Source organism: Panthera uncia, assembly GCF_023721935.1.
Source record: "Panthera uncia isolate 11264 chromosome B3 unlocalized genomic scaffold, Puncia_PCG_1.0 HiC_scaffold_1, whole genome shotgun sequence".
In the NCBI taxonomy this organism is placed as follows: Eukaryota; Metazoa; Chordata; class Mammalia; order Carnivora; family Felidae; genus Panthera; species Panthera uncia.
In genome coordinates, this window is record NW_026057582.1 from 104,105,549 (window position 1) to 104,126,178 (window position 20,630).

Consider the following 20,630-nt stretch of genomic DNA (forward strand, 5'->3'; position numbering starts at 1 on the left):
CCAATCCCTGGTCTAGAGGAATAGGAAGTCAAAACTTAAGAATCTTTGAGTGTACAGGATATTTTGAAAATTTTTGGTGATTCTTCCAGGCTTGATAACTTTGGCTAAAAATTGAGGTTCACTGTAGGAGTGTTTATTTTCCTTTGTTCCCTATTTTTGCAGTCCTGTCCTCTCCAATGATAGAGTCACATTCTTCAGTAAATGATGACTACTTGAATGTTAAACCCTTAATTAAGTCACTTCCAAGTCTAAAACACCGAACCATACTCTTTCTCTGCCTGCTAAGTAGTTGATTCCTCATTTGTAACGTCGTCCTTTAGTAAAGACTGGAAATGTCTTATCCCCAGGGATCAATTCTGTCCTGTACTATACTAGAACAAGTTGAATTTTGGTGGACCAAAGGGAGATTCTTCTTCCTCAGCTGTGTGTGTGTGTAGATGAAGAGTAAAGGGGTTTTATGACTTGGCTTTATCCCCAAGTCACACACTTATCTTGAATGGCACTGTTGAAGGATGCCTCAGGATAAGGGAAGAAAGGAAAGATAAAACTGCAGAGCTAAGATGGTCAAGGACACAAGAAGGACGGAAGAGGGGCTAAGAATGGGGAGCTTTGAGAATTAAATTTCTGTTTGCTGTGGAAAGAGGTGGAAATTTTAGGGAAGAGGTCATGAAGTGTTTGTTTCACAAGCAAGAGGTGGGTGGGAGGGTTCAGGTAAACATCGCCTGAATGTCTACTATGTAGTAGTGCGCTGGGCAATAACAGATGAATGACAGATAAGGAAAGACATAAGTTACAGTCGTTAGAAAAAAGAATTGTGGGTTGAAGAAGGACAAAATAGGACTTTTAGATAATAAAAAGCAAGATTTGGTAATATCCGATGGTGAGATGAGATCTAGAAAGATAAATGGGTACTTTGGAGAGGAAAACAAGCGTTAATCCTAAAAAAAAAAACAAAAAAACAAAAAAACAAAAAAAAACTGGAGAACAAAGGATAAAAAATTGGGGGGGGGGTGATACTTTGCTGAACCAAGGGATAAAATGGATGAAACCATTATGAGCTGTCCTAGCTCTTCTGTTCTTTGTGGATGTTCACGTTCAGATCCCTCACGGCCTTTTCCTCACCTCATGGTTGAAAGATACATACGGAACTGGTGTCTTCTGTATTTAAAATATGATACTTCCTCCAGAGACCTCTCTGCGAGGAAGTCAGGTCCAGTGAGAGTTCTTTCCAGGAGGAGAGAGCGTTAGGTTCGAGCTCTCCAATCCAGGTTTCTTCGAGTTTCTCTATGTTTTAACCGGCTCGCCGGGTTTTCCAGCATTCCCAGAGCTACGACTCTATAATCCGGGCTCCGTGTGACCGCGCATTCCGAGACCCAGGATTTGGCTCTTTCATCCAGGTTCCGGGTTTCCCCGGCGCTCTCCCGCTCCAGACTCCACAGCAGCCCGGAATCCGGATCCGAGGGCCCGGTAGTCCAGTGTCCGGGTCTTCGGGGCGGCCCTGGTTGTCCCGGATCGCGGCGGCGGCGGCGGCGGCGGTGGCGGCTGAGGGACCCGCGGCCCCGGACACAGCGGCACCGGCCGGGCGGGGCGGAGCGGCGCGGGGAGGGGGCGGAGAGCCGGAGCCAAGGCGGGGTGGGGTGGGGGGGAGGGGCCGCGGGAACGGATGGCGGCCTGGGCCCCGTAGCTGCGGCGGCTCTACGGCCCGGGGCCCCGGGCGGGCGGAGGTGGCGGCTCCCGGGACCGGCCGCGCGGTGAGTCCGGAGCTTTGTGTGGAGCCGGGGCTGGGGGAGGAGAGAGGCCGCGGCGCTGAGGGGGGCCGGGGCTGAGGGGGCCGGGGGCAGCGGCGCCTGACGGAGGAAGTGGGGGTTGGGGGGCTGGGGCGGAGCGAGGGGAAGGTGTGTTGGGGGGGGTCGTTGCGTGGGTGGGGGAGGGGGCGTCGAGGGGCGCGGGGTGAAGTTCAAAGCGTGGCCGGGGTCGGTTCAGCCTGAGGGTAGGGGTGCCCAAGAGGGGATTAGGGTCTGACCGGGTTGTGGGGACAGGCCAGAGAGTTTCAGAGGCGAGTCTGGGTATCTCGAGGGGGCGCAGGGCGGCTGGGGCTAGTCAGAGTTAGGGGGGTTCAGGGCGAAGGGTTGGAAGCTAGACGTGTGCGCGGCCCTGAGAGGGGGGGAGCAAGGTGGCCGGGAGTGTGCAGTAAGTAGGTTGTGGGTGTGTGCTCCTTCCAGTCTCAGGTCACATTTACTCCTGTCCTTTTCTTCAAGATGGAGGGATCCCTGGGCCTGGCCCTTAACTGCTCTCCATGTACCCCCGGGAGGATTTGTGACCCTGTCCTGTTTGGAAAAACCCATGCTGCCCTCTTTTCCCTTTATGTGTAATTACGGTTGGATCATCTCTGTGCTTTGCTCAGATTCTTCTTCCTCCCTCCGGGGTTGAGGAGGAGGAGACACATCTGACCAATTAATGTGTGTTTGTGAAACAGGCAGCAGCAAACAGTCATTTCAGCTTCTAGGAATTAGGCTCACACAGGGTGGAGAGATCAGAGCCCTTCAGGGGGAATATTTCTGAACAAATCACAGATGATTAAATTCTCTAAGAAACAGCTTCCTACCTAAATGAGAGTGGGAAAGATGGGGGAGAAAGCCTGTCTGTTTCCAGCCATGTGTCCAGAGCCCCAGGGGTTGAGGAGAGTCCCCAATCCCCCACAAGCCTCTCTTTTCTGTACTAGGCTTTGCTCTGCAGCCTTGAGTTAATTTCACCCCTGCTGCTTTGTCTTGGGGGAGGGAGTGCTGGTTTAGGCTGTTGTGAGGAGATGACTGTTCTGCTGCCACACACAATAGTCTGTGTCATTTTATCGGGAGTGCTACCCCAGGGCTGAGAACTGCTGCTGCAGAGATAAACCGGTCCCTCTCACCCGCCTATTGTGTACACAGTGAAGGTCATAGGTTCAAGTCTTGTCTGAGAGCTTTGGATATGCTCCATCTCCCAGGCTTCTCAGTGCCATTTTCTTCCTTTTCCAGACTGGGGCTTGCCATTGGAGGAGGCCAGACAGAAAGGCTCTTCTTTTTGAGTGAGGAACAATGCAGAGCTCATTGGCACACATTTTTCAGAAGAATAGGGGATGCCAGCCATGTTGTGCCTGCCTCTTTGGCTAGCCTGTACTAAGTTGTGGAGGAATAGTGTCTGGGAGACTTAATCCCCATGTTTGTGTCAGACCTTTAAGGAAGAAGACTCCAAGTGGAGGTTTTCACTCTTGTTTGAACCATCATATTTAATTCTTTTTATAGAGATGGGACACTCAACAATGATTTTTGTTTGTTTAGGAACACCACTAAAAACCTTTGCAAGGTTAAGACAGGAAGTCAAGGACCAAGTACCTGTTTAATGGTGACTTCCTGGTCAGTAATAATTGCACAACACAAAAGCCACAGAATTTGCCTATTTGGGCAGGGGCTGTGGAAACAAAACTTTCCTTTAAATCTTTATTTTAATTCTGATGAAAAGAGGTGACTTGCTCATTATGCAGAAAGGCCATATCTGCCTTTGCATTAGGGAGAAATTGGTCAAAGTGATGAACATAAAAATCCTTTGACGTCTTGGGGGTAATTAATGAGAGAAGGATGAGAATGAGCTAGAAGAAACCCCATCCTTGTAAATATCTCCTAGAAATGCCCAGATAGTAGTTAGGTACTATTAGTTGGGTAAGAAATCATTTGGGATTAGAAAGGAGGTTTCCTTTTAGGATATTAAAGAAAACTTTTCTTTAAGAAGAGATTGGAAAGCAGATTCGTTGTGAGAGGGCAGTTATACACAATGCACTGTGTACACAATAGCCACCTATATCCTGTAGGTATTCTTGAATAGGAATTTTAGCCTTTGGTTTTGGGAGAGGTCTTTCTGAGGTGTTGAGTGTGACTGTGTTGTCTCCCTCATTCCTTTATTTCAGTGAGTTTCTGAAAATGATGACTTGCCACTTAGGTGTTGGGCTTTGTTGGGAGGGAACATGTTCTTGATGTCAAAACTCTTATTAAAGTCTTAGCTAGAGGTGTTGTCTGTCTTTAGGCTATTTCCAGCAATCTGTCCTCAGCCTCTGAAGTCTCAGCTAATACCAGAGTCCCAAGCATTTTGCTCGTGGGTTGTGGACCTTCATTTTGAATCCTGTCAGGTGACAGTGAAGGCAGAAGCCTCATATTAAATTTGCCCTGATTAGATGTAGTGGTTTCAGAGTTGGGCCCTTGGCACAAGGGGTCTTTATGAGTCTTCTGGTTGTGACCATCTTGCAGAGAGCACTTTGGTTTTCTTTGTAGAAAATGTTTTTCTTGTGAGAGATCTAGATGGCTGGGCAGATTAGTGCTTATTTTGTGTGAGGACATAGGAGCATAATTTTGGCTCCTGGTAGTAATTATGTTGTAATTAGCATATAGCAACTAAACGACTGGAACAGGATAATTTGTTGAGGGGTTTAGTGATTGCTCTGTCGAGTAGAAGTGCCACTCCTTATTTATTTGACTCGGAACGCTACTGCCTGGGCTTAGCCGTGGAGACTTAAGAAGTACAGGGATGATGTGTGAGCTCCAGAAGTTCTCCCTCTCATTACTGCCAGGTACCATAGCACTTTCCACTGCCACTTTCTTCTGCTACAAAGGTAGCTGAGCAATTGTTATTTCCCTTGTGGAAAACTAGTCATGGGTGGGAATACTGCCAGACAGATGGGGCCACTCTGAGATGAGGCAGCCTTATGTTGTGTGGCAAGTTTTCTTTTCAGCAGCTGAATTCTCACTTCTGCTTGATTTTGAAAAATCCGTTTCCTTATAAAACAAAGGACAACAACAAGAATAAAACCCCACCAAATACAAAATCATACAGTGTGCTAAATACGCCTTCGTGATATCTCTCATAAAAGTTGGCTGTGGCAGACAAAAATGAAGATCGGTGATGCTGATTGGCAGGTTCTGGGCCCACTAAGTGTCAGTGAAGGACTCTTTTCACTAGGGAACAGGTAATTCACTGAAGCACCTGCCTAGCTGGGCTTGTGGAATTGGCAGCAGCTGTGCAGCTGAAGAGGGATTATTGAGCAGGTGGTTAAAGAATCACATGCCACAGTGACAAGAAAATACTGGGTCTTCCGTGGTTTAGGTTCAGTTCGTATGTGTGAAATTGCTCTTTGTTTCACATTTCTTAATGCCTGATACAGGTTTGTTAGTGAGATGATAATGGAAAAGAGAAGAGATTCTTCTTTCTCTGTGTTTCTTTTTAGATTACTGAATAGCATGCCTTAGACATGGTCCTAGCCGGCCCTATTGTATTTCTGTGATTTCTGGCTTTATGCCCTATGAATGGGAAGGAAATAGTGGTAATTCAGTTTTCTAGTGCTTGTTTATTAGAGGGAAATGGGAAGGAGAAAATTCTTTGCTTTCAGTGTGGTGAAAAAGATTTAGTCCACTGGGAGGATACCCAGCAGGTTTTATGCAAAGGATATAATTGACTTTGTGTGGGTCCACCTGACATGCCTCACTCAAGAAATTTGCATGTGTTTTTATTTTGTGAATGTAAATCTCCACATGAAGTTTGCATCTCTTCAGTTGTCCTGTTCCATTTTAGTTTTTCCCAGTACCTTTATAATTCTTTTCTCTGGCATTGAGATTAACATCACTTGTTAGGATCAAATCACCCAGGGCCAAATCACGTTAAGGAAATACCTCAGCTACATATTTATCTTAAAAACAAGTATAGCATTTCCTCTAACTTGGAAGAGGACTTTCTATTTTTAGGCTTTTTGCATATTCCCTGGTTTTTCTTCTAGGTTATTATCATCATCTTCCATTAATATTTTTCTTTCACATCTTCATGCCACTCTAGTAGGCAGTGCCATACAGCCTAAAATGTATAAGCAAGTAGTAACTCGGGCATTTATGTTCTGACTTTTTAATGCCTTCCAGTCATTTTCTGTGTTAGGTCAACAGGCTGTGTACTCATACTGAATCTCCATCTTTTTCTTTCTCCCTCTCATTGAATTCACCAGGTATCAATTAACAGTTGATTGAAGGAAAATATGTGATGTTAACTGTTTTTGAAGTTCAGAAATCCCTTTTCCAAGTGGAGTGAAGGCTATGACCTATTTGCCAGAAAGACAAATTTAGATACATAGATCAAATGTATTGATTTAGAGGAAAGGGAGGCAACATTATGACCCTGAGACAGGGCCAGTGGACCACTGAAAGACAGTGACATTTGCAATAATCTGCTTAAACCTAGTTTGTAACCTAGCTTTAAGTGGGAGCCTAACAGTTATTGTATAGTATTCTCTTCTGGGAAAGAACTTAAACTTCTCTATTTGCCTATATGAAGCCGTCACAGTTGTTTGTTTGTTTTAAACTGTTCATAAACCACCATATACTTTCCTAGCATTTTCAGTAGTTTGCTTCCTCATGCTTTTTCCCCTCCCCCATCTCTCATCCTAGTTCCCTGCTCTGAAGACTTCTCCAGCAGCTTGGAAACACTCTAATTACTGTAGCTATTATAGTCACAACCCAGATCTTCCACCTCCTTCCCACTCACCCCTTTCTATCTTCCTTCCCCCTCCCCTTGCTCTAGCAGCAGGAGTTGAACTGCAGTCTCATGAGCACAGTCAGATCTATGAATGAGCTTTATATCTTGTCAAGGCAGAACTCCAGATCCAACAGGGCTGATTTTTCATGGTCCTCTTGCTGTTTGTTCTTGGATCAGAGTCCCAGAAATAAGAGATGGCAAATACCTATTAGGTCATATCTAGTCCATCACTCAGGAGCAAACCTCCGATCTTTCTCTTGTCTCTGTGAGAATTTTTTCCTTCTTTCTTTTGCAGGTGAGAGCTGTCTGATGCCAGGCAGGCTCTGAAACTGCCTTCTTTTTATTGTGCTCTCTGGTCATTATGGCCACACTTTGCTCTCTCGGATTTTTATTCTTACACCGTTTTCAGGATTACTTGCTCCCAGCAATATCTCTACCCCCTCCAACTTCTGTCCTTTTTGATTGTTGGTACCACACTTATGGGTTCCTTTCGTGCCACCAGTTATCTGTACCAGAAGTTCTCATTTTTCAAACCGTTGCCACTAGGACCATGTGGCATTGTCTTAAGGAGATACATTAAAGAGAAGCACAGGACATACATGCTAGCAAGTAGTAATTAATAAAATGGTTTAGAAAATATGTGCAAGGTTGTGTATGCCCTTAATAAGAAACCCCTGTACTGTATCAACAAATAACTGCTGCTTTCTGTTTAATTCAGGGTACTTTCTGTTCTAACCCTTTTTCTCCTTACGTGGATGAATTTTATTTTTTGTGGGTTAGTTATAGTTACAGTGGAGTTATTGTCTGATTTAAGAGTGTTACGTTTTCTTTGCTAATACAGCTTTTCAAAGCGTAGGGTATGGTGTCATACAACCCCAGTTCTCATCACTATTTTGCTTCTGACTAGCTGTGTGACCTTGTGCTAGTCACTCCACTGTTTTCACGGGCTTTATTTGTGAAATGAGTAAATTAAACAAGATCATCTCTTAAGGTTCCATTTAGCTGAAGAATTTTATGGTACTAAGATTGTGATGGAAGAACAGGACAAATTGCTTGACATAAGAGCAGTTCTTTTACTGTGTCAAAAATATAGTCAGTATACAGAAAGGCTAATGAGTACAGCCTTAGTTCCCTGGGGCTTGACCCTCACTCCTCTTTGATATGTTTGTAAAGCATATGGTGTGCGTTTTTTAATAGGCCATCTTCTTTTAGAGTGTCTTATACTTTAATTCTGCAGGTTCACCAGCTTGTCAAATGTATTTTTTTCTAGTCTGCTCAAGCCATAGATGTAGGAATCAGAAAGCTGTAGAAAAAGAACCTCAGCTTGTGGGAAGGAAATTGCACCTCATAGGATTTGCCTAGATATCAAGAAAGTAATTTTATGCGTTAAGTCAGCAATCTAAGATTTTTAAATCTCTTATATCTGAAATCTTTGAGCCAAAGAGCCAGATTGGCTCGATTGAGCCAAATGAGACTCATTGTGGAGGTGGGTTGGGTACTTTTCCATTTTTGACCACTCACTAGAAAACTTGCTTTGAATTAACTTCTTGGGATTAAATATGGTTGCGCACTGTGTTTTGTTTGGAAAATAAAATGATGTGATTTTTCATGCCAAAAATGCTAAGTTAATGACATTTGTTGAACTATGACTAACAAGGAAGATCCCTGAAATACCCTGAGGGACTGAGGGATTGAAAGCTGGTAGGTGATTGTGGGAACTTTGGAATTGACAGTAATATTAAGAAATCTTTGCTTTCAAGCAGTGTAAAGGAATAAAATTGCATAACCAAGTTAATTCTCCAAGTTAGGATTTTTATCAGCATTTCCTAGTTAATTCATGGATTTGGGACAATAGCAGCTATTGAGAGTTAAGAAGATGGTGGTCTTTTAGTCTTTTCTTTCTTTCTTTGTTAATATAACAACATTACATGTTTAATCTACCTTTGAACATTGGAAGAAGCATTCACTGTTTTTAAATTTGCACTTAAAACATCCATCAGTCTGTAATAGAAAAATTTGGTGGGTGGAACTGTTATTTGTTTTGGACTCACAAAAAGTCTCGGGAGTGCTTTGCTTTGTTACCTGCCATCTTTAGCATATTACTAATTTTTAGGTAATGTAAAGGTTATTTTCAGAAGTGCTCCACTTGAATATGAGATTTTAGAAAGGTTAATATTAGAAATATAAGTGGTTTTTGTAGATGGGTTTTGTTTTGTTTTGTTTTTTAAGTGTCAGGTGACACATAGGTTATTGAATTGGAAAGTGGCCAAAGTATACACCATGCAACCCTTGGAAATGAAACTATACCATGAATGAAATCCAGATCCTGGCAGTTAGGCAACATTGCATGATTGGTACTGCATTGCATACTTGTACCTGTAGTTTCTTAGGCTGTAGTTCAGTCTGTAGGGGATGAAAGCGGTGTTTGCTCTATTCTGTGTACAAAGTACAGCTAGTGGGCTTTTGGCATGTTATCAGCAATGTTTGTAGCAACACTCCTAGGTGGAGGAGACTGGGTTTTGTTGGGATGAACTTTCATTTATGTGAGCAGAAGTGGATGTTTAAGAATGTACTTTGTAAATTTCAGTTATAAATTCTGAGCGTTGATGTCAAACTCAGCATTTATCTTTGTTTTGGAACTGATGCTCCTAGAGCAGTCTTAAAGAGTGATGTCAGAAATGGAACTATAGGAAGAGAAATGAAATTGTGCAGCTTATAGAGTATATAAATCTGAAAAGTATATAAGGAAGAAGGAAAGCTTTTTCTATGTGACATCTGCTTTCAAAAGTACCTCCAGTCTTTGATTTCTGCCTACCCTTTTTTCTCCTAAGCATTACACTTCTTCCAGTTGCCATGACACAAAATTTTGAACTCCTATTTAGTTCTTTTTCTTCCTGGCTATCTCATCTAATCATTCACTAAATTTGGATTATTCTAGATATCTTGCCATTTATTTAGCTTTGCTTTTTCACCTGACCTAGTTCAGGCCTTCATCTGTATGTTATTGCAGTAACCTCATGGTTATTGCCTCTTTCTGTATTCTATAGTACAGACTGCTGCAAGATTATTATAATTTTTTATTTATTCACTTAACTGTCAAGCCAGACATGGTCTCTGACCAACAGTCAACTGATAAAAGTATGATTATGAACTAAAGTGCTCTGAATGGAAAGATTTTAGTTCTAGAAGAGTATATAATAAGGAACCCCAGTGTAGTTGGTTTTTTTTTTTCAGTTTAATATGTATATTTTTAGTAATCTCTGCACCCAATGTGGGGCTCCAACTTACAACCCCAAAATCAAGAGTCACATGCTTCTCCCAACTGAGCCAGCCAGGTGTCCCAGTTGTTTGGTTTGTTTGTTTTTTTAGATTTTATTTTTAAATAAACTCTGTACCCAGCGTGGTGCTCCAGCTCACAACCCTGAGATCAAGAGTCACATGCTTTACCAACTGAGCCAGCCAGGCATCCCCCCAGTGTAGATTTATATAATCTTTTTTTTTTTAATTTTTTAATTTTTTTAAATTAAAAAAAAATTTTTTTTTTAACTTTTATTTATTTTTGAGACAGAGAGAGACAGAGCATGAACGGGGGAGGGGCAGAGAGAGAGGGAGACACAGAATCGGAAGCAGGCTCCAGCCGCCGAGCCATCAGCCCAGAGCCCGACGCGGGGCTCGAACTCACGGACCACGAGATCGTTACGTGAGTCGAAGTCGGACGCTCAACCGACTGAGCCACCCAGGTGCCCCTATATAGTCTTTATCATTTCACTTCTTGCTGAAAAACCTTTAATGGCTCCTTGTTGCCTACATAGGCCAGAACTCCACATCCTTTATAATCTGATGAACCTTGGCCTTTCTCACCCTTATTTCATTTATTTCTTACTCTGTTCACAGCTATTCTTTCAGCTTACTTTGTGTTTTTCATTCTCAACACCCTGTTACTTTTTTTCTTTTCTGTTGGAATGACCTTCCCAGGTCCAAAGCATTCAACTCCAAATCAGACCCTTCTTCAACCTGCCCAAAAATTTCATCTCCTTCCTGAAGCCTTTCTTAATGCTTTTCTTCCCACCCAATTATCTCCAGAATTGATTTCATCTTCCTCTGTATCTCCCAAATTCTTTGCTAGGATTTTTGTTACAGTACTTTATCACACATTGTCTTTAATTATAGTTATTTGTGAATATATTTTTTTCCTCCCTCATTCTTAGCTGCCTAAAACACCTCTGTCTCCTCTGTTCCTCATGGATTCTGTCTAGCCCAATGCTTTGAATATAACTTCATGCTTAATTAATGCTTGCTGAATTGAATTGGAATTTGATTTTTGAAAACAGAAACTTCTTGTAGTTGTTTTTTTTTTCAGGCCTCCTTTTACGCTAAGGTGACTTTCACTCAACGCATTTTATCCTAAACTGAATAACCTAGGAACAAGGCAGACTATGAAAGCTTTCAGAAATCCTTCAGACTCAAGGACGAGCATTTGTTGCTTTTACTTCCTGCAGCAATACTGTGGTTCCATACATCCTAGCTGATGGAAGACTTTGGGGAGGGGAAGGAGTAGTACATGCAGGTGGAAGCAGTGTAGGTCAGACCTGGGAACCAGATTGGTTCTGGTAGAGGGAATATAGGTACTGTTGGGCCCTCTGGCTGTTGTTGACCTCTGGGAGGTCTATTTTAGTTTTTCTTATTTATTTCTCTCATTCCATAAATATTTATTGGATTCCTAGTGTAAGGTGAGAGAGGTTGGGAGTGCTATAGCTTTAAGTAAGATGGTCTTTGAGAAGTGTGGTGCTGGTGTGTTACTGGTTGTTAGGCACTTCGCTGAGGTTGTTGAATGCTGTTCTGCCCCGCAGAAAGAGAGAGGCAGTGTCTGCAATTGTTCCAAAGAGTCCAGCTGACATAGAGGGGAAAATAGCTACTCTTTATGTTCTTTTCTCCTGGCTGCTCCTCTGGCTGGCATTCCTGGAAGTTAATCATGGTGAAAATTGCAGTCAGTCATGTCTGGAAGACACCAGGGGTAGAACTGGAGCCCTGTAGCCACTTCCCTGAGGGGTGGGATTTACCCTTCTGCTGACTGGGTCTTGGATGCCTAGAGTAATGGGTGAGGTAGGCCTCTGAGTCATCTCCTTTCTCAAGGGAAAAAGCCCAATATCATGACCTTTCTTGTGAGGCCTCAGCAAAATAAGCTTTCAAGGAGCGTGCACTCTGCTCCCAGCTTAAAAATTGAATTTTCAGGTTTGTGGTATTTTGAATTCCTCTCATCACATTGTTAACTGTGTTCTGTCTCAATACCTAATGCATTAGCCTGAGGATGAAGATGCTCTCTTGTTTGACTTGTGTATTGTAAATTTTCTTATAATTCCCTTTCTTGTCCTTTCTTACCCCTTCTATTTTATTATTTTTCCTGTTACGTCTTTCCTTTGCTTACACAAAGCTGATAGGAAACAGAAATGCCTTAGGTCAGACTGCCACTTTGATAATTGGCTGGAAGCTAGAATTCCTACCTAATATACAAGAAATGGAATGTCTTATTTCTATCCTTGAGTTATATAGAACGCAGCTTGTGGACATCAAGCTCTCAGCTGGTTATACTATATTGCTATTTGAGATAGCTGAGGTGCATGGTACCTGAACGCTATTTTTAGTTATTTATACATAAGCTTGTGCAGTTGCAGTGCACATGGAGACCTGTTTGCTATTCCATAAAATGTGCTCTCTTTGATATATAATTTTAGAATAAAGGTTCTTAATGAACTCAGGGCCATGCTAAGAAGAATCTGTTACCTTTGGGCAGATGGTTCTAATGTTAGGTGGACTCCTAAGCACATTTCACATAGCTTTTCTCTGAATTTGCTGTTTCTCAAACTTGAAATCATATATTTTTCACTACATGTATTAAATGATACAATAATACAATACTGATATTGTGAACTTAAAGGCTGGAAGTTGTTAATTCAAGTGTATGTTGTTTTTTTCTTTAGTGGTTGAAAGGATCTCCATTTAATTGACCAAGTTGTATTGCTTTGCTAGTTAAAAATACCTTAACATAGCTTAGGTTGCTGGTGAAAACTGTTTTTTTTAGTAGTAATGTTTCTGTGGTTTGTATTAGTTGGCCCTTCCAATCCTAACAGAGTTAGAAATCCTGGCAGTGTGAATTTCAGATGCTTTCCATAACACTGTCTGACAGAGGGAGAAGTGCAGGGCAGTGTTTGGCAATATTGTTTCTCTTGAGCCTTTCTATAAGAAGGAAATTCAGTTTTAACAAGGTCAAGTTGGGGTAGGTGACACAATGGTGGAGTGACATTTTCTTCCAGCCACAAATCTATAATATGTTTTACCTGAATATGTGATCTGAAGCATTAGATTTATTTAAAAGTGTTACTGACTTAAACACGATTAGTGCCATTTGTCATCCCTATATAAATTTTTTTCCTTCTTTCTTGGTAGGCAAAATAATGATACAATAATTTAATTCATATCTCAGGTACTTGATAGAAGGAGACTAATCATTGAAATGTGCTGCTAGGCTCTGCACTTGATGGCGACGATAGGGACAGCAAGGTATTACATTTTTATAAGGATTGAAATCCTAGCTTAAATAAAAATGTCATATTCTTAATATGACTGAATTGAAACTATTAAAGGAGATTAAAGAAGCTGTAAAATTAGACCAGATAATAAAAATAATGGAGTTTATTTATACATAGATTGATTAAATACCTCATTGGGAGCAAATGCAAAATGTGGTTTTGAGGTAGAGAAACTACTTCTTCAGTTGGCAGTTTTAGAACCTACAAAGCGAAGAAAGAAACTGCATGTTACTTTGAGGAACAAACAAGAATTGGTAAAGGTTTCTGTAGGTCAACACTATTTAACAGTAATCATATCTTGGCTCTTTTCCTCCCAGCCAACTGAGAAGCCTCAAGAATTAACTGTACTAGCCCTTGCGTACCGAGCACCACTCCTGTGATGGACTGTGTGCACTCGTTTTACCAGGCCAGGAAATTAAGTTGGCTCATCTAATTCTCAACCAAACAAAAAATAGTAATCATATTGATTAAGCTCAGCATTCTTCAGGGAGAGGAGAACAAAATCTATCACATGGGGATTCAGTGTTAAATTGAGCTATGATCAAGTATGTACATTAAGAAAAGTAGAAAGAAAGATTTTATTTTTTAAATTTATTTTTTATTTTTGAAAGAGAGACACAGAGTACAAGTGGGGGAGGGGCAGGGAGAGGGGGAGACACGGACTCTGAAGCGGGTTCCAGGTTCTGAGCTGTCAGCATAGAGCCAGACACGGGGCTCCAACTCACAAACCACAAGACCATGACCTGAGCCGAAGTTGGATACTTAACTGAGCCACCCAGGCACCCCTTAAAGCTTTCTCTTTTTTTGAAATTTTTAAATGTTTATTTATTTTGAGAGAGAGTGCGTGGGCAGGGAAGGGACAGAGAGAGGGAGAGAAAATCCCAAGCAGGCTCCAACACTGTCTGTGCAGAGCCCAATGTGAGGCTGGAACTCCTGAACCATGAGATCGTGACCTGAGCTAAAATCAAGAGTCGGATGCTTAACTGACTGAGCCACCCAGGCGCCCCAGAAAGAAAGATTTTAGAAAGCAAATAACCCACTGGCAGCTTAAATGCTTAAAAATCATTATATTAGAAGTCCACGTTAAAAGAAAGCTAGGGATCAAAAGGACCATACAAAACAGATGGTGATTTGGCATAGTCTTAGAGGCTGTGGAGAGAAGAAATAAGAAACATTTTCAATCAAGGCCAAAGAATCCCACAAAGTGATAATGGGTGAATGCCACTTAGAAATTAGGTAAAAGAAAAAAAAAAAAAAAAGGATGAATTCAGTAAGCCTCTTTGCACAGCTAATGGTAAGTTTCCTGTTTGTTTATTTTTTTAAGAGGACATGTTAAAAATGGAAAGGCTGCTAGAAAAGTGGTAAGAGTACTTGATTATGGTGTGAAGGATCCATTCAGGGATGAAAACATTAGAGAATTTCCACTCTGTTTTTCTCCTCCACCCAAGCAGATTAAAGTTTCTAGGTCAGATGATGATAGATGCTTAACTTTTTTTTTCTGATTAGAACATGAATTAATCTTTTTCAAAGCATGAAAAGTATAGAAAAATATAAAGAAAATGTGAACATTTATTTAGTATTTCCAACACATTTTTTTCCAGCTCCCTAGGCTTTTCTTGACCAAATCAATATACTTGATTAGATCAAGTGCATCTACCCAAGATTTTAGAAAGAATTCAAGGATAAAATATGAATCTCTTAGTGAAAATATATTACTTCAATTTATAAGTGTCATGGTTACTACGCTAAGGGACTGGTGTAGATTGTTCAAATGTAATTTTGTCCATAAGAAGGCTTTGGAGGTGGAGAGACTAAAAACTATATTGGGAAATTGATAAAATATAAATTAAAGATTGAGTTGACTTGTTACTATTCATATAACTTATTGGGGCTAAGGTAATAGGTTAGTTTACATAAGACGCATATGACAAATCATTAACAGTTGTGTGGGGACAGAGTTGTTACCAGTGGACGTTGTTTACTTTGAAAAGACTTTAAAGTTAGGCCAAGGCTATTTAAAAACTTTAGTTATGGAATGGGAGAAAATGTTTTGTTGTGCATTAGCAAACTGACTTTCTGACAGTGAATACTTTTATAGGTCCATGGTTCCTTCTCTGCAGTTTCTAAACCTCAAAAGCTCTAAAAACTGGGCTTTTGTAAGTTAGGCACAAACCTGACTTCAACTGTTAATTAAGAGGCAACTTTTAGTCTTTTGTTTTTTGTTGTTGTTCTTTTGGTTCTGTTTCAAGTAAAGATTCATCTTGCTATGGAATATCAAGGAGTTTACTGTTAGGGGACAGTCCCAGTTTCTACTGAGAGTATTACACTTTGTATGGTATATTAATTATCTCACCTTTTTACAGGTGAAACAACTGAGGCTCAAATAAGTGCAGTGACTTGCCTGAGATGGTTACACATCTAAGGGAGAGTAAGGAGTAGGACTGAGCTTTTCTGCCTCTTTCCTAGTTTTGTTTTGCTTTGTTTTTTCCATTGTACTGTGCTGGTTCCTCGTAACATTACATCCAGGAACCATACTGATGAGTTCTTCTAGGTAGAAGAGTTGAAGCAATAACACTCATCTTATTTGACCTTTTAATGAATGTTTTACATAAGTGACATATTCAAATTTTCCCATGACATTAAGCTCTTTCAGATGGGCTCCCAAATTGTATAGATTATAAACATCAGGAATATCTTGGGTGTGTTGGGGGGATGAAAAATAGAAGATGAGTTTTAATGTAGACAAGTGTTACATTTAAGAACAGGTAGAAAGTCTGGACCCCTTTCTTAGTATGAGTTAATAACTTCAAGCTAGCTCTTGTAGCCCCAAAGAAGACTAGGAATCTTGGTCAGCTGTTCCTAGAAAAACTAGCTCAGTGTGCTGCCAGGGAAATGGTGGGCATCTTTAGGAAGAAAATCAGAACTCAGTAAAGTAAAAATAAATTTCCCTCAGCAAAACCAAGGTTTGTTTATGTTTGTGATAACTGTCTGTTCTGCTTATCCCTGAGAAATATATCCAGAGCTGTTGACCAAAAGAGGTAAAAGCTTTAATCAAGACATATCAAAAGAAACTTCGTCTTGGGGCGCCTGGGTGGCGCAGTCGGTTAAGCGTCCGACTTCAGCCAGGTCACGATCTCGCGGTCCGTGAGTTCGAGCCCCGCGTCAGGCTCTGGGCTGATGGCTCGGAGCCTGGAGCCTGTTTCCGATTCTGTGTCTCCCTCTCTCTCTGCCCCTCCCCCTTTCATGCTCTGTCTCTCTCTGTCCCAAAAATAAATAAAAAACGTTGAAAAAAAAAATTTAAAAAAAAAAAAAAAAAAGAAACTTCGTCTTTTAAAAACACTAGATTACCAAATCCTATCAAGTGATGAGAAGAACATACAGACTTACTTACCAGTTCTTAAGATCCTGTATTGGATAGAGAGCACTCTTTCAAGTCAGAAATAAATTTAGCTTAATTATGGGTATTCTTATCAACAGTAAATAAATAAAATACTTAAAAGTAGAAATTAAAAATAAAAATAAGGTCAAGAAAGTTTTTGTGTTTGATTTTGTTGTTTCAATGATTTCTTAATTAAACTTTTTATTTTGAGATAATTGTAGAGTCTACTTCAGTTGTAAGAATAATACAGAGGGATCCCTCGTACCCTTTTACCGAGTTTCCCCAATGGTCGTATTTTGCAAAACTATATAGTACAATATCACAACCAGGTATTGACATTGATACAATCCACCCACTTCAAATTTCTTCACTTTTACTTGTACCCATTTATGAGTGTATATATTTAGTTCTGTGCAGTTTTACTATTACCACAGTCAAGATACAAAACAGTTCCGTCAACACAAAGGTCCCTCACTTTGCCCTTTTATAACCACACCTGCCTCACTTCTGCTGCCCCTCCTCCTGTCTCCTACAAGATTTTAAAAAATATTCATCCATTCATTTATTTATGTTGAGAGAGAGCTTGTGAGGAGAAGAGGGGCAGAGAGAGTGGGGGAGACAGAACTCATGAACTGTGACATCATGACCTGAGCCGAAATCAAGAGTCAGACACTTAACCGACTGGGCTACCCAGGCTCCCCTACCATAAGATTTTTGATAAATTATTGGATTAATACATTTATGATAACCTATTAAGTGAACCCAGGGATTTTAGGGGAGTATATCCTTTTTATAAAATTATTTCAGGATGTGTTTTTTTAATCAGATTAATAATATACTTTTTTGTTTTTGCCTTTCCATGAACTATATATTGAAAATCAAGTAGTACTATGTCTTTTAATGAAAATCAGGAATCCACTTTTTATACCTTTCTACCAAGTCTTACTCCCAGCAGGCAACAGCTTTACACTTTTTAGTCTTTATCTTAGGTTTACTCCTGTATCTAAGTAATAATATACTTTCCAACTGTTCTCTCCTTCAAATCCTCTTAGTATAGTTGGGTCACAATTTTTGGTTAAATCAGTATTCATTATTCATTTTGTTGTGTACATATTGTTTACTATTGAGCCATTTAGTATACTACTATTATGGTTTTTTTGTATAATTTTTGTCTTTTCTAGGATCTCAGTATCATTAACTACCTTATTTATTTTGGTTTGTATCACTATTTTTTTTCAGATTCTTTACCAGATCTGTAAATCTCACAATGTAGTGAAACATAGGAAAATGCTTAATTAGCTTCTTCCTTTCTTTTCCTTTTTCTTTTTTCTTACTGTTCCCCTTAAATGTCCTAGCCTATGAAGATTGATACCATGATTCCTTTTGTTTTTTAATGTTTATTTATTTTTGAGAGAGAGAGAGGGAGTAGGGAAGGGGCAGAGAAAGAAGGAGAGAGAGAATCCCAAGCAGGCTTCATGTGGTCAGCACTTAGCCTGAGCAGGGCTTTATCCCACCAACCGAGAGCTGATGACCTGAGCTGAAATCAAGAGTCGGACGTTTAACCAGTTGAACCACTCAGGCACCCCAATGCCATGATTCTTTTTTACCATGATTGCATGAAATGCTGCTTTAGGACCAGGAACATGATCCAGTAATGCAGCTCTCTTGTTCATGGATATTTACTATTTTACCTTTTTTTTTTTTTAACATAATGTGCATGTAATAAAGTGCATCAAGTACACTAATCTTAAGTGTACAACTCAGTTTTTACATATTTGTACAGCCATATAACCACCATCTAGTTCAAGATAGAGAAGATTTCCAGCCCCACAAGATTCCTTCATGCTTCTTCCCAGCCATTAACCACCACCCCCACAGACATGACCACTTTCCTGACTTCTGTCATCTTTGATTTATAAGTGCTTAAAATGTAAAAACTTCGTGGTTTAAGTCTGATAGATTTTACCATACATTTAAGTTTATAAATGAGCACTCTCAGGAGTTGGTTATGTCCAGAACACCTGATCTGTGTACCAGCCCTATTTTGGGAAGCAGCTGTGTTGTGTATGGATGAGACTATTTGAAGGTTAAGAGAATACTCAGGAGCACATAGGTATTTTAAGAAATGTGGAGACTTTTGTTTTCTAGCCATCCCCCTAGACTCTCTTTCTCTCTCTCTCTCTCTCTTTTTTTTTTTTAATTTAAATTTTAGTTAACATACAGTGCAGTATTGGTTCTGGAGTAGAATTCAGTGATTCATGACTTATATACAACACCCAGTGCTCATCACAAGTGCCTTCCTTAGTACCCATCACCCATCTAGCCCATCTCCTACCTATCTTATTCCGTCAAGCAAGTTTGTTCTCTATCATTAAGAGTCTCTTGTGGTTTGTTTCCCTCTGTTCTCCACCCTCCCTTGCCCCGGCCTGTATGTTCATGGGTTTTGTTTTGTTAAGTTTTTTTTTTTTTTTTAATTTTTTAAGTTTATTTTTTTATTTGAGAGAGACAGCAAGCAGGGTAGGGGCAGAGAGAGAGGGGAGAGGAAGAATCCCAAGCAGGCTGAACACTGTCAGTACAGAGCCTGATGCAGGGCTTGAAGCCACCCACTGTTGAGATCGTAACCTAAGCCAAAATCAAGAGTTGAACTCAACCTAATGAGCCACCCATGTGCCCCTAAAATTTTATTTATTTTGAGAGAAGGAGGGAGAGAGAGAATACCAAGTAGGCTGTGTGCTGTCAGCTCAGAGCCCAATGTGGGGTTCAGTCCCACGAACCATGAGATCATGAGTTGAAACCAAGAGTCAGATGCTCAACTGACTAAGCAACTCAGGTACCCCATCTATTTTGTTCTTAAATTCCACATATGAATGAAATCATATGGTATTTGTCTTTCTCTAATTGACTTATTTTGCTTAGCATAATACGTTCTAGCTCCATCCACATCGCAAAATAGCAAGATTTCATCCTTTTTGATGAGTGAATAATATTCCATTGCATGTATATACCACATCTTTATTCATCAGTTGATGGACACTTGGGCTCTTTGAATAGTATGACTGTTGATAACACCTCTGGACTCTTAATGAACCTGCATCCTTTATCCTAGAGAGAGGAATCCATACTCTGTACAAGTACATTTGAAGACTGTCAGATAATTGAGACAGTTTATAACTAGTGACAAATGAAACTGAAGGAAGAACAGAGAGGAGAAATGGCAGCCTGGGCACCTCACCTGTTGAGGAGGAAGCAGTGTTCTTCCCTCATTTATTGACCAAAATATTTAATTGAGGGTCAGCTGTGAACCAAATGCTGTTAGGATACAATGGTGAGCAAGAGACAGCCCCTGCCCTTGGCGTGCTTGCAGTCTAGTAGATAAAACAATTATTAAATCATCACACACATTGGGAGGTAGGACATGCACAGGGAGTGCCTTTCAGGTAAAAGCTATAAGGCACTAAGGTGAGAGTGGTACAGAAGACAGAGTGTGACTATGAGATAGGGCTGGAGAAGTAGAATAGACCTGGCTTAGATAGCCTTGAGGGTGTGCGTGTGGATTCCACCACTTCCCCCCGCCTCCCCCAATGGCTAACAGTGTAGATGCTACCTTTTGATAGGTTTTCTTTGCTCTTTAGAGTTAGTATAGCATAGTAGTTCTTGTGTAAGATTTAGGAAGGGAGGTGAGGTCTATAAGAAGTGAAGGTAATTCCTTGTATTTCCTGAAAAATACTGGGGTTATTTCCTTTCCCTCATGCCTATGAACTCATCCCATATTATGACCTATTTTAGAGATGAGATGATTGGGATACAGAAAAGTTTTCACACAGCAGTTCTGTGTGGAGGGCTGATTTCTTAGATCTGATTCCTAGCTATCTCCACTATTCACTTTTTCCCCTGAGAACTTGACCTCTTTCTCTTTAGCACAGAAAGTTTATTTCTGGCGATTAGAACTAAATTATAAAGGGCTATATAGTCCTCCAATTATTAGGGGAATGGTCGGGCTTTATTTTTTAAATGGTCTTTGCTTCTTGGTCTACTTACACGTAGCACTTGGTAAGGGTTTTCTCTGTGGACTGGTTCCACTAAATGAATCCCTGTAGTGTTGTGATGGAATTATTTACATG

At 40.5% G+C, this 20,630-nt stretch overlaps 1 protein-coding gene across 1 annotated transcript in view; it reads left to right on the forward strand.

Moving 5' to 3' along the window:
• The first annotated feature begins 1,653 nt into the window (after window positions 1–1,653).
• ZNF609 (zinc finger protein 609) overlaps window positions 1,654–20,630 on the forward strand; it is a 151,609-nt gene continuing 132,632 nt past the window's right edge. Inside the window, exon 1 of the mRNA XM_049611777.1 lies at window positions 1,654–1,751. The gene's annotated coding sequence lies outside the window, so the exon portion shown is untranslated. The remainder of the gene's footprint in view (window positions 1,752–20,630) is intronic.